This window comes from Cygnus atratus, chromosome 1, assembly GCF_013377495.2.
Source record: "Cygnus atratus isolate AKBS03 ecotype Queensland, Australia chromosome 1, CAtr_DNAZoo_HiC_assembly, whole genome shotgun sequence".
Lineage (NCBI taxonomy): Eukaryota > Metazoa > Chordata > Aves > Anseriformes > Anatidae > Cygnus > Cygnus atratus.
This window is the reverse complement of record NC_066362.1, coordinates 165253566-165266826: the sequence shown is the minus strand read 5'-3', so window position 1 is coordinate 165266826 and position 13261 is coordinate 165253566. Positions and strand designations below refer to the sequence as shown.

At 45.9% G+C, this 13261-nt stretch overlaps 1 protein-coding gene across 12 annotated transcripts in view; it reads right to left on the bottom strand.

The window, feature by feature from the left end:
• KLF12 (KLF transcription factor 12) overlaps positions 1 to 13261 on the bottom strand; it is a 249681-nt gene that overhangs the window by 216511 nt on the left and 19909 nt on the right. The window contains exon 2 of one of the 12 annotated variants that reach the window (XM_035561282.2): positions 9300 to 9544. The exons of the other annotated variants lie outside the window; for them this stretch is intronic. The gene's annotated coding sequence lies outside the window, so the exon portion shown is untranslated. The remainder of the gene's footprint in view (positions 1 to 9299; positions 9545 to 13261) is intronic. 12 annotated transcript variants of the gene reach the window in all.

Sequence of the window (13261 nt, the reverse complement as noted above, 5' to 3'; positions counted from 1 at the left end):
CCAAGAGATTTATTACACAATATGCCAAACGGAGCCAGAGAAAACAACTCTGGGTTCTCTCCAAAGGTATCAAGAGGCGAGGGACTGCAGTCGTCGCCTCCATAACCCTATATCAAGGCATGTTATGAAAGTGACTGTTGCAATTCACCCAGTCAAGGTAGATCCGCACCGCCCACCACTTCGCAGAAAGTAGGATATGAAACGGAGCTCATCTAGGTACACAGGTACAAAGTGAGAGGCAAACCAGCCAGATCCAAGCTCTTTGCTGCCTCCTGCCCAGCTGCAGAGTTCATCATCTGCCCAACCCACACGCCAGGCTTGTAAATCAGTCCCAGCAGTGACCAGAACAAGCTCAAGCCTGCGCTTTCCTGACCTCTGAGGAAGCAGATAACATCAGTCAAGTTCAGAATTGACTGTCCGCTGAGTTTCATCAAATTTCCCTGGGATGCTGGATGCCAAGCACCACCAAGAACCAGATTATAACGTGTAGCAACTTAGTGGGTTTTCTTTCCCCCCCCCCACCCCTCCGGGCTTTCTTCACTGATTTCATACACAACGCTTATGCAATTCACCAGCTGAGCTCGTGGCAGGTTAGCAGGGAGCCACAGGCACCTGGGCTGCAGCCAGGGGCCTCTGTAAGCCCAGCTTGGAGCTACAAAGCAACAAAGATCTCACAGAGGACAGCTCCTGCACTGCTATGCAGGAGATACAACAGGTAGGATGGAGCTGGGTACCATGAAGGTTCAGCATCCTTTCCAGCATTCGTTGTAATGCACCAGAAAAACAGCCAAGACTATGAGGAGTAAAGAGGTTAAAAGACTGCAGAATGAAAAACCAATAAACAAAACTTTTTTTTTCAGGTTTGGCTTAATACGAACTTATATGTAAAATAACAGAGGTTAAAAGTGAAATTCGTGTCTCCAACACTGTAAATCTGTTTCTCTGCAATGGGGAAGTTTGGCTGAAAATTCTTAATTTATCTTTGGCAATCTAAACCATTTTCATATAAATTATGTGGAGAAGGCAAAACTGACTGACACTTTGTTTCACAATAATATGTCAGCCAAAAATCCTGGCTCACATGGCTCACTTGTTATCACTGCCAGAGACCGGGAGCTTCACATCTGATGCTTTACGCATACATATCATCTACCTACACTGGAAAATACACATCACAGCATGCAACCTTGACTGAGATTTGTAACTTCCATGGATTTCTCGTCCCTTAAGACAAAAAAAAAAAAAAAAGCATCCCTTTATTTTTACAAAATAACGATGACTGTAAGATCTTTACTATTCTCAGTCTAAATTCAAAGTCAGGCTGTAACTTCCATTTATTCATGTGGCATTCAAATGATTAAGAAAAGACATTATTTCAACAGTCAGACTAACACAGCCTATCATTAGAAAAAAAAGGCAACAAAAACCACTCGATTTCTGCAACAACACAAAACCACTGGGAGGAGCGACCTTTTAACCCGAAGAAGCAAGACGACGACTGCAAGCCCGTCCTCTCTGTGCCTGCTGAAACCAAGATGACAGCAGTTGTCCTCTTCCCCCACTCCTCTCCAACACCAACTTTGTATTTCAAAAAAAATGTGGTGTATTGGAATTATTGGATCTTTGCTCGTTTTCTATCTTGTAACAACTGGGACAGACACGGAGCCGGCAATTTTTGCTGCTGTTGTTGTTATTGGGAGACTTTGTGGTGGAATTTATGTCTCCTTTACGCAGTGTCTCTCACTGGTATTTAAATTTTTTAAAGACAGTTTTCAGCACTCCCGCCTGCTATTCATAATGAAAGCCACAGTGGAATCTTTCAGGTTTGCCTGCAGTTGCGGTTACCCTACTTCTTATAAACACGGCGACTTCCTGCCAAGGTTCCCACTGCTAAATCAGGTTGAAGCATGGCATCCTTCACAGCTGTGACCCCTGAGTGCACTCATGCTGCAACTCTGTCTCGTTCTATTAACTACACATTGCAGTGAGATAGCATTTCTGCTGCTACGGCCAGAACAGGCGACTTCTACTCTAAGCCAGCTCGGGGCCTGCCAGCATGCTCCTCTGGGTAGCACAGCGTTTTGTGCTAGGTTTCAGAAGCAACCTCATTTTCGTTAATTGCTTGCAGTATGAAGTTCATGGCACACTTTAAACACACTGTGGTGACTAGCACGTAATCCATTCACTCTTCTAACCACGCAGATACAAGCACACAGAATAAAGCTCTTGATCAAGTGAACAATAAAGGACAAAAGGACTTTTCTTTTGTAGGTGAAAAAAAGGTGAATTAAAAAGCAGGCTGACCATCTTATCACTCTTTGGTGATCCTGTAGTGGATACATTTATTGCACAGCAGGACATTAAATGTGTTTTCCTATATACTGATAAATTATAAATGATGTGTGTCCTACTTCTTGTAGTACCGCTTTTCTGATAATCTCCTGCAGGACTGAGTCAGCTAATAGCAGCCTTGGCATTTCTGACCTTTACTTAGTCAAAAATTCTCCATTTTGTTGTTTAAACAAAGGGTCTTGTCTGCCGCCCCGACGGTCACCATTTCACTTACCCAAGGCAAGCTGGTTTGCTCGACACTGGCACCACAGCATCCCGACACCAGGCGCACATGAGACAGAGACCGGCTTCTTTAAACGACAAATGGAGAGCTCCCCCTTCAACACTTTTGGCTGAGACATTTCCAGCCCCTTCGAATCACTCCACGTACCAAAACCTCAGCAGCATCGAAACTGTGAAGCTGTCAATCACCAAGAAGAAATTCTGCTGCTGGGAGAGAAAATGAGGAGGGGGAAAAAAAAAAAGCCACCGCTCCCGCTTGCCTGCTTTCTGCGTGCCTACCCCTCCAGCTGCCCCGGTGCGCTGTGTCAGTGGATGAAAATAGAGCAGCTTCGCTGGCTCTCTCCAGGAGACCAGCTGGCAGAGCCAGCAGCCTGCTCCCAAGCAGAAAAGGGTAGGGCATTATTTTGGTTTTGTTTGTTTTTTGGGTTGGTGGGTTCTCACCCCTACCCCTCAAGTGTGAATGTTCACTTTTGACAATGATGGGTGAGGGGGGGAGGGGAGAACCTCCCTTTTGAACACAATTTGAAACATCCACCCACGCCTGATGAGTAGGAAGCCTCCGGGAGCGTCATCTGATTCTGCAGAACCTTATCTTCCCCGGGAGAAGAAAGAAAACCTGCAACTCCTTACTGCAGAGATAACCTTCCAAACACATGGAAGTGAGGCAATGAACTACCGAAACACTCCCAATGCTGCTCTTGTACCTTGACATGCTGCTTTGGAGCAAAAAAGTTCCTGTTCAGAAATCTGGAGATGATCCCAAAACTGTGAAGAAGGCCTAAATTTCACACTGCTGCTACTCTGGTCATGGGCCCATAATACAGGAAGACTCTGAGAAGCATACCAGCAAGAGAGGTGTAAAGATACATGGAGCGTACTCAAATCCAACAGGACAGCTAAGAAAAGACAGGAAGAGTGGCAGTCCCCAAAGCAACCCTGACTCACCCAGAAGACTGCAGGGACGGCGATTCAGCCTGCTAGACAGCACAAAACACTCCAAAAGACAACGGCCCCACTACTTAAATAAACTTTCTTAAATAAGCTTAAATGCTTACCAACAAGCTCTTCCAAAGCACGCCTGCATCCGTAAGCTTTGCTTAGACACAACCATAAATCACTTGGGGACATTTTACTACCGGCGCTTTGAATCGCACTGCACACATTAGCACCCAGGACGGCACCTGTAAGACTCCACAGCCTCACAGCCCTACCTCGGGAAAAAGCCCTAAGAGAAATGCCACCAAGGCTGTAGCCTTATCCCAACCGCCCCGGCTCGCGGAGCTGGCATTTGGGGAGCGCAGTATGTCATTTCTGCACGCTGCCCAGGGACGAGCGCACTGCAATTGCGTTTAGGGATCAGATGGCACAGCCAACACGCTTTCTTGCTGACACCTCTTCTGGCCCACGGCCGCTCTACACCTTTTTGCGATCAGGTTACTAAGGACATGAGTCAGCCGTGTCAGATTTCAAGCAGGGCCCAGGTGTGGTCACGGTGCAGACAGAGAACACTGCTCCTCTGGCAGCAGTCATCTGTGCAAATACAAGAGGAGGTCTCGTAAGGTAAAGAGGTTTAAACTCAATTCGTGTTGGAAACCCAAATTAACCACCTCAGTACCACGCAGGTCATCTCCTCTTCAGGAGCTACAGTCCCATTGCTAAAGCTGCTAGGTTTCAGAGCCTCACAGCCAAAATGACGGAGAGGCTTTCTGAAATTTTAGTCATGACTTATGTCCAGTCAAAAATAAAGGCATGGATAGACAAACAAAAGGCATATATAAAATAAAATAAAGGCATGGATAGACAGACAAAATCTGTTTACTTATCACGGGCCTCCTAGAAGCATTGGTACAACAGCACATAAATGTTTAGTAGGGAGGTCCTACACATGAGGTTGCAGGGCACTTCTGGAAGGTCATAGAAGGACTGGTTGCTTCTGGAAGGTCCTAAGAAGACCAGTCTGTTTTCCCCCAGGGGGACAGCTGTGGGCAGCATCACAGGGCCAATGTGCTCCTAGCACATCTCCTCTGCCACCGGTACCGCTGCCACCATGCAGGAGCAAAGCCCCCTTTATACTTTTGATAGTCTGAAGTTGCCAAGGAGAAGCCTTGTGAAGAAAAGGGGGGAATTACACTAAAAGAAGGAATGGTGGAGGACAGAGAAGAACAGAAAAAGAGCATTGGCTCCAAATACTTACTATTGTGTTGGTTTGTGCTTTTGTTCATTTTTAAGACACATAGCTATTTGTTACATACAGACAGCTGGCCAAAATCCAACTTAAGTCTCATGGAGACAGCAATTTTACTATGAAAAGGAAGCTGAACATATTTACTGGACTTGGACAGGCCTGGACACCAAGCCCATCACTAATTCTCATCTCCTGGCTGATCATGAGGTGTTTACTTAAGCTTTCTTGCTGCCACTGAAAAGGAGGATAACTCATCTGGGCAGGAGCCCTCTGGCTGCATCCTGTATTTGGTAACACAGCGTTACAAGTTTTTCATTCATGACTCCTTTAGCCTTCAAAAACCTCCTTGTAATTTTTCTCACTCTTCTGGAGGTTGTATGGTGTCGGGAGCAAAGGAAAAACTGAACAGAAAACACCTGGCCTGCTTAGCATATTTGATGTACTCTTACCACCAGTGCGACCGAGAGCTCTTGCTCTCTCAAGCTATAGAGTAAAAAAAAAACAAAAACTACTGAATGGCTCCTTCAAAGCCACGTCTCCCTCTGACCATTCCACATTCAGCACTTAAACATGAGTGAGGGGAAAGTCGTATCACTGCCGTGCTTCCAGATCTCTCAGATCAGACTGTAGAGTGAAGGAGGGGGTTAAGCCCTCCAAGACAGGCAGAGGGTTTAATACCGTCGCAGGAGGAGGCAGCTGCAAGGATCACAGCCACACGGAATCAGAGCACTTGGGAGAGGGCTATAAGAGGAGCAGGAGGTAGTCAGGGAGAAGGAATGTCAGACAGAGGAACGCATTACTGAAAGAAAGACGAAGAGAGCTGTCGATCCATTGGGAGAAGCTAGGAAGAAGGAAGGAACTAGATATAAACTGGTTTGAAGAGCAGCTGCAATGTTCATGCCAGAAAGTCATCATGACGGTGACATGGCAGGGTGCCCTCGTGACTTCCCTCATGGCTGCATAGGATTTCGTACCACTTCCTACCAAAAAGGATCTTCAAACTATGCTCATCTTATAGAGTGGCACTGTGGATGGCTGTCCTTCTCTTGCTACACAGGCTGGTTGTACTGATCCAGTAACAACTTCAACAGAGGCAGCTCACAGGTATTGTCCCCAAAACTAGTAAAAATCGCTTCTGACATCCTTTCCTCAAGTTGCAAGACTACATGTAGCAGTGGCAGAGTTAGCAATGATCACGAGACACTGATAAGGATCAGCACCAAGCTGAAACTGTGGTGGAAGCTGTCTGGGGGCACCACGTACACAGATGCTGGACACATGAGGGCACGATCAGCTGGGATTCGGGCCACTTTCCACGCCTGGCGCTGTAGACTGGTGAGAGCACCAACAACGGTCTCTCTTCTGCCCCACGTGAGCCATTTGCGGATCTCAGACAAAAATAAACTCAAAAATACTCAGACAAAAACTCTCATAAGTTCAGGCAAAAAGTAAGAAGCAAGCAGATGGTTTGCCACGTGACAAGGAAAACTCAGTAGGTAAATTACCAGAAAAGCAATGGGAAGATCCTCAAGGAAGAACTGCAAACTGGAGATAGCCAATACACAAATGAAAAGCAGATGGAGCCGTCAGACTCTGTACAACTCCAACACACCTGGAAGAACTTGTGGGAACAAATCCTCTTCAAGCAGTTTAAAGTGCCTGGCCTGCACATAGCAGTGAGACAAACCCAACCAGCAGAGCAGACACCACAACTTGGGCTTACGGGTAATCCTTCGCAGGAGAGGTTCCTAGGGGATACTTGTACTTTTAACGAAGCAGCCATTACTTACAGCAATGCTCCAGGGCGACTCTGTGAGAGAAGTCTTCTGCACAGCTGCTAACAGACTTCTGTGATTGCTTCCACAGATTTTATCTTTTCTGTGGATGCACGGAAGGGATACAGTCCTTCTGCGAGTTTTGTGTTTGAAAACAACCTAATCCCAAGCTGACAGCCCGAGAGTGTAGGTGACAATTTCCATGGCAGCTCACTCACTCAATGTATAGGTGGTAGTGCTGCTCAGAGTCAAGGTGACCCAGTCCTGAACACAACTCAACTCTTGGGACTCCCAAGCCACGTGGGCTGTCAGAGCAGTGCCCCATCACTGGCAATACTAAGGTGAGGTAAGTTTTGTTCATCGCTGAGGAGCTCTTACTGAAAGAAAGCACACATGGGGACAGCAGCACTTAAATACTGTAGAGGTGTAGGGAACTGCACGCTGAAGAGTGATTTCAGGCCAGGCATGCCCATACCCCTTTGCAAGGACTCTGTGCTACAAATGATGCCAGCGATGCAATCCCAGTCTGACGTCTCAGCTGGGCCAAGTAGAGAGCTACTAGATGGGGAAAGTAATTGAGCACTTTTTCTGAGGGACAGAGGCCCCGCTGGAGACACATCAACTTTCTGGCAAAGGACAGAGGTCAGTGGTGAGGTCTAAAAAGCCTTTTACAGCAGGGAATACAGACAGAGCAGCAGCAGCTGGGAACCAACACAGCTGCAACGCGCAAAAGCACTCAGGAGAAGGAAGGGTCAGGCTGACCAACCTTCCCAAGCCTACAGACCACATACCAAAATCTCCACGTGGTTCGAGAAGCACATGACACATACCTCACACCTCAGAGGAGCTGGGGGGAGACGACAATGGATCTCTGAAGTCTCATTTCTCCAGCGCTGGACACAGCCTGGTGCAAGGGGGGTGCAGCAATGTCAGCCTCGGCAGACCCTGTTGGCTTTTCTCCTCCTACAGCTGTGCGCTCGGAGCACCCAAACCCCCCGTGGCCAGGCACAAGCCTGCTTCTAGACACATGGCTGCCTCACAGGACTTGCATGTGTTTCTCTGGATAAATCGCAGTATCTGCCCAAAATACTCTCCTCCATGCATGGCAGCCAATCCCTTTCTATTGCTGTCTTCTCTTATTACTTGCCAACAAAACACATGAAGTCTTTGGAAAGGACACATTTTGAGACCTTGACCAGCAAGGCCTTTGAAAGGAGGCTAGTAATCCTCAAAGCCAGTAACAGCCAAGGCCCATAGGTCAAACAAGTCTGCACTCATCCACACCAGCCAGTTTCTATCCTTTCAGGTGGGCATCATCATCCGTAAGCTCACTTCCCCTTCATTTTCTGCTGGACTGATCCATTTCTTGAAAACAGAGGTTTGGAGATTACATCACAGCCTTACGCAAGGGAAACTTTTGGATGCCGCTGGGCTGGAACAGCCCAGATGAAAACTGGAGATATTGAATGGAGGAAGGGATAGGCTCCGGCTTTTCTGCACAATCTCTGAGGAAAACTCAGTTACATTTTTCATCTGAGCTTCAGTGCATGAGTTTGCTGGTGCTGTGCCCAGAACACGTCCCCAGACCAACCCTACCAGCGCAGTCATGGTACTGGATTACTGGGTACTTCAGGGAAAGCAGAACACAAAACTTAATTAACCACTTAATCAGTCCTCTAGAAATACTTGGTTGAGGGTTCTTTCCCCCCTGTGCACAGAGAAAAATAAGTTTTCAGCAGAACAATGCTCTGGCAATCACCTCCTATTGGCCGCACATAGGAGGAGAAGCCTACCCTTCATGAGTTGCTCTTGGGACTACAGAGCAGGTAAACTTTTCAGAGGGATGTGAGGGAGACAGCTATTTTATGCCCCTTTTCCCATTAAGTCTGAATATATTTACAGGTGGGTGAAGGGTAAAGGCGAGGGACTAAACTAGAAAGAGATGCATTGGAAGAAACGGTGAAGCAACACAGGGAAGAAAAAAATAGCAAGTACTTAGTTGAATAACTCCACTAATTCATGCAAAAGGACAGGAAATGAGGACAAAAGAAAAGGGTGACAAAATAGAAGATTTACACGTGTTCACACGCTACTAGCTCAGTGCCTGATTGATTTCATAACCACCCCTGGCACATTACATAAATCAAGTTTTCAAGAAACCTTTAACCTTTACTCAGTCCTTGTTGTGGGGATATATCAACCACCACAATTATAGTAGTTTGTTTTGTTTTAACACATACCAAGAGGAGGATAATGCGGGAAAAAGATTACCCCAGCTACACAGCTTGTGCATCCTGACAGGGGGTCAAGGACTGCCAGGGGAAGCATCTTTAATATTTACCCCTAAGACCTGTTCAAGTTAAAATTAAGAAAAAAAAAACCAAAGAGGACTGATGGTTTCCTTGCAAAGGTGCCTGGCACTTAACTTCTTTTCTGATGCTTTTGAGCTCAAGAGTTCTCTGAGGGACAATCTGACAGTACCACCACACTTTACTGGGGACTGCACAGAAGTGACTCTCTCAGGGAATTAGCTCTGATCGATGCTTACTGACAATCTGAAAGCTTCCAAGAATATTGCAAAAGCAAACAAACAAACAAAAAAAACAGTGTAAGAGGGTTGTGAAGATTACTGGAGACTACAGAGAGAAAAGCAAAGGAGAAAAACGTACCATCTAACTCGCAAAGTAGTTTCACTTCTCTGCAGTACAGCAGGGGTACTTTTGGGTAGAAAAGAAGAGAAAGAGGCCGACGACTTGCTGCAGTACCTTTAACAAACTGTGCTCCATTCATCTCCTCTGGCTGCTGTCCATCACATTTTATCAACTTATTCAAAGTGAGCATTAAAAGCTCTTTAGTACCTTGCCACTTTTGTTACTGTTGGGCAGAAATAGTTGCCAAGTAAGATATCTATCTGCCAGAGCCTGCTCGTGTCTGAGAAGGTAGAGGGCTCCAGGAGTTCCACTTTGAGCTTTTCCAAGTTTCCAATTCCCAGGTGCGTGAGACAGCTGACCTGCACAGGAAAATGTCACGTGAAAAAATCAGAGAGGCACAGCAGAGCCACGATCTGCCCTGAAGAGCTCCACTACTGAAACCATTCAAGCAATTTGAGGAATGTTTGCCCTGTTTTCAAACCGTGCATCCGAAAACAAAGCCATCGGTCACCCTAAGTGAAAAAATCAGTGATCCCTGAAACAGGCGCTGGCCCTTGCCCTTCCGATGCTGTCCCCTCCCTAGCCACCCTCTCCCCCTGCCCCAGAGGCTTACGGAAGTACCAAATCCTGTCCTGGGCTCCTCGAGGAAATTCTTTGTTCATGCTGTTTTCTCTGACAACAGCCTACGACTGATTTCTTTTCGCTTCGAACATGCCAAGGTTTGACTCCAGCACAGCAGCTGCCCAGTAAGTCAGCTGGGAAGTGGACAGCTTTGCTCGGGGAGGCCTCAGCCTGCCCCAGGAGCCCGCGGGCACACGGGACACCGGCACCACACAGATGCAAAGACAGGATCATTGCAGTGAGTGACAGAAAATACTTCCTTCAGATGTGGAGTGAGCTGTAGGCCAGCCGATCTTGCCTGCAGATATTGTTACATGTGTAATAATGCTGGCAAAAAAAAAAAAAAGAAAAAAAGAAAAATCCAAGCACTTAACCTCTTTGATGGCATTTTCAGCCAAAGATGTAAAAAGTAGTTTCCTTTAAGTCAGGGTTCTTGTTCAGCTCCACATGTTACAACACCAGAGTTAAGCGCCGTGTCAGTAGCTCATGTCACTTGATAGCCTACTAAAGCTTTGTTAAGCGCGAGGATTTGCATGCTATTACCAACACCACCATAAACTTCCCAGACTTCTGTAAAACCCTCCTGGCTGCCATTAAACCGCTACCGCCGTCTTCTCCCCCCTTTCTTTCTTTCTTTCTGACACCAGCTGACAACAAGGTGGCACGGCATTTTGTTGCCCCACGCCTGCCCTACTGGTGCTGGGCTGGGAGCGCCCTGCCTTCTTCACCGAGCCCTCACCTCAGCGCTGCCCATCTCCCCTGCCTCCTCACCCTGCTTCTCAGCCAGGCCATCTTCCCTCAGCCCTGCTGCCTCCTCTGCCTCACTGCACAGCTTCAGCCCGCTGTGCCCTGCTCTCCTGAGGTCCCCATGCGTGGCTCCCAGCCGCCCACTGGGGTCCCCTTTCATCCTTTGGCTGCCTCCAGTAGCAGCTTTGCCTGTGCTGCCACCTGAGGAACCCCCTCAGCTCCCCAGCCCTCACGAAGAACGAGGCCTCCTCGCCCAGCCTCTGGGAACCTCAGACATTTTTCTGCTTCTGATAATTTTTCTGCTTTCTGCTAATGGTTCTAACTTCTAATGGTCCTCCTGTGGTTTATTTATTTTCAAGCACCCTGTCATTAAGCCCAGCTCCACACACAGTCCTTAACTCCATGGGAGGGCTCCGTGCCTACAACGACAGGCACAGCAGGGAGACAGAGACCAGAAGAAACCAGTCACATAGCAAGGGGAAAAGTTACCCCCTGTAAAACAAAAACTTGGAGCAAAGGTAACAGATTTGTCACCTTTGGGCTGGACACCAACCAGCAAGGTGAAATAGGAGGAAAAAAGCGCCATAATGAAAAGGACAAAACATGAGGGGGCAGGGGGGGGAATAGGAAATGCTTGTAAATGGTTTTAAAAGGTAAGGGAAAACTCAATGCACCTCAGGCAGCTGAGCAGAGACACTCTGACCATTGAGATTTGATGGAAGGAGCTGGTTCCTGACTGGAAAGGAAAGTTCTGAACAGGTCAGGAAAAGAGAAGAGCCAGTGAGCGTGGTGAACCATCACTGACTTGTTTTTACTGTGGGAGCAACAACTGGACTGAAATGGTGCAAACACACAGGGAACAGCACGGTCAACCTCGTACGGCACTGAAGCAGTCCAAGGAAGGATGGGCAAAATCCACAGAAAATACTGTATTTATACACACACACACATTACAGGACATTTTGTAGTCACTCCCTCAACAAGAGGGATTTGTCCACCTTCAAATTTTTTTTTGCTTGTTGCTGATGTGCTGACACTTGGGTTGTTTTTCACTACTTCTGTTTGACTTGTTTTATTTTTTGTGGAGTTTTTGTTTATTTGGGAGTTGTTTTTGGTCCTGTGCCTCGTTCTCCTGTGTGTTCTCTTGTTAGCCTGCTTGTGCCCTTTCCCTGCCAGTTGTCTTAATCCTAGACTCTTAGGAGTTTGTTTGCAGACCACTTATTATAAGGGGATCCTGACCTATGCCCGGGGCTTGTAAACACTGCAAACAAAACAATGGAATTATTTAAAATTAAACATTTACAATGTATTTATGAACAATATTCTTCAACAGAACGAGAAACACACAGCGCAACTCTGGGATGATGCAGAACCACTGATTAACATAATAGAATCGCTTTTGTGCTCTCCAAGCAGATTAAACAATTTAGAGTCACCAAGTCTTTGGACAGACCCAAATGAGATCAGCTTCTCCTCAAAGGGACCACCCATACACTGTTATTCTCCATGGCCTTCTGATCAGGCTCTACTGTTAGCAAAAGCAAAGCGTGCTTTGAGTATCAATTTAATTGTAACAAATCTGTATAAAACATCTTGGCAAACGGGATGATCATAGCATTCACATACTTTCTGTAAAGATTTGCTGAACAGCAATAATCCATTTGGATGCACCGTAATTCTGATACAGCTCAGTATAAAGACAGGAAAAAAAAATTTATACTACACTTTTCTAATTCCAGCTTAACAGAGTACTGATGCACTAAACACAAATATTGTAAATGCTCATATATTTTGTATCTGGAAAGAAACAATTTTGTTGTTCTTACTTCATTCCAGCAGAATCAGCTCCAGAAATCATATACTCCCCAAAGCCAGTCTCTGTGAGTCCTGAACTCATTATCACTGCTACGCTATGATTTGCAGGAGTTAAAACTTTAGCCCTGTAAGGGCTCTTTTATGCTATACTGCAGAATCAAAATCCGGTTAACTATTGCTGCTGTTTTCATACGTTCAAAAGCATTATCTAGACAAAATTCATAATTCTTCAAAGTGACATGACATGAGGTCATACATCTCATACAACTCACAGTTTGTACAGATGGTGATGAAAGGAACACTTTTAGGAGAAGGTTAACTACTAGCTCATCAGCACTGACATTAAAACAAGCTTTATGCCTGTGAGCAAAAAAGGCAAGGAAGACAAAGTTAATCACTTCTTTGGTTGCCTCTCAGATGTGGAAGGGTATGTAACTGGAGACAATTACTATGCAAGAACTTTTATGAATAGTGATCCATAAAGAATAATTCCTGCAACTATCATACTTTTATATATAAATATATACACATCATTTGTCAATGTCTCGGTATGAAAATGAACACAAATAGTTGAACTGTTTCAAACGCAGACATTTTCGGTACCCAACTTCAGGCACGGTGGGTAAGTTTTCTGACTAATCTTACTGTTTCAGCAAATGAGCTGAAACAATTCTGTATCTCTAGACCACACCCCGACTGTCTCAAGCCAGGTTAATATGACCTCCAGCTTATAGTACCTTTGTACAAATGCTATTCTCCCTCAATTATTATCATTAACTGCTAAATAAGAAAAGAATGAATGCTAAGAGAATTTCCCAGATTCATACACACAATCCATACCAGGGATGGAAATGGAAAGCCACCATCTACAGTGTCACAATACCTGGTCTTAA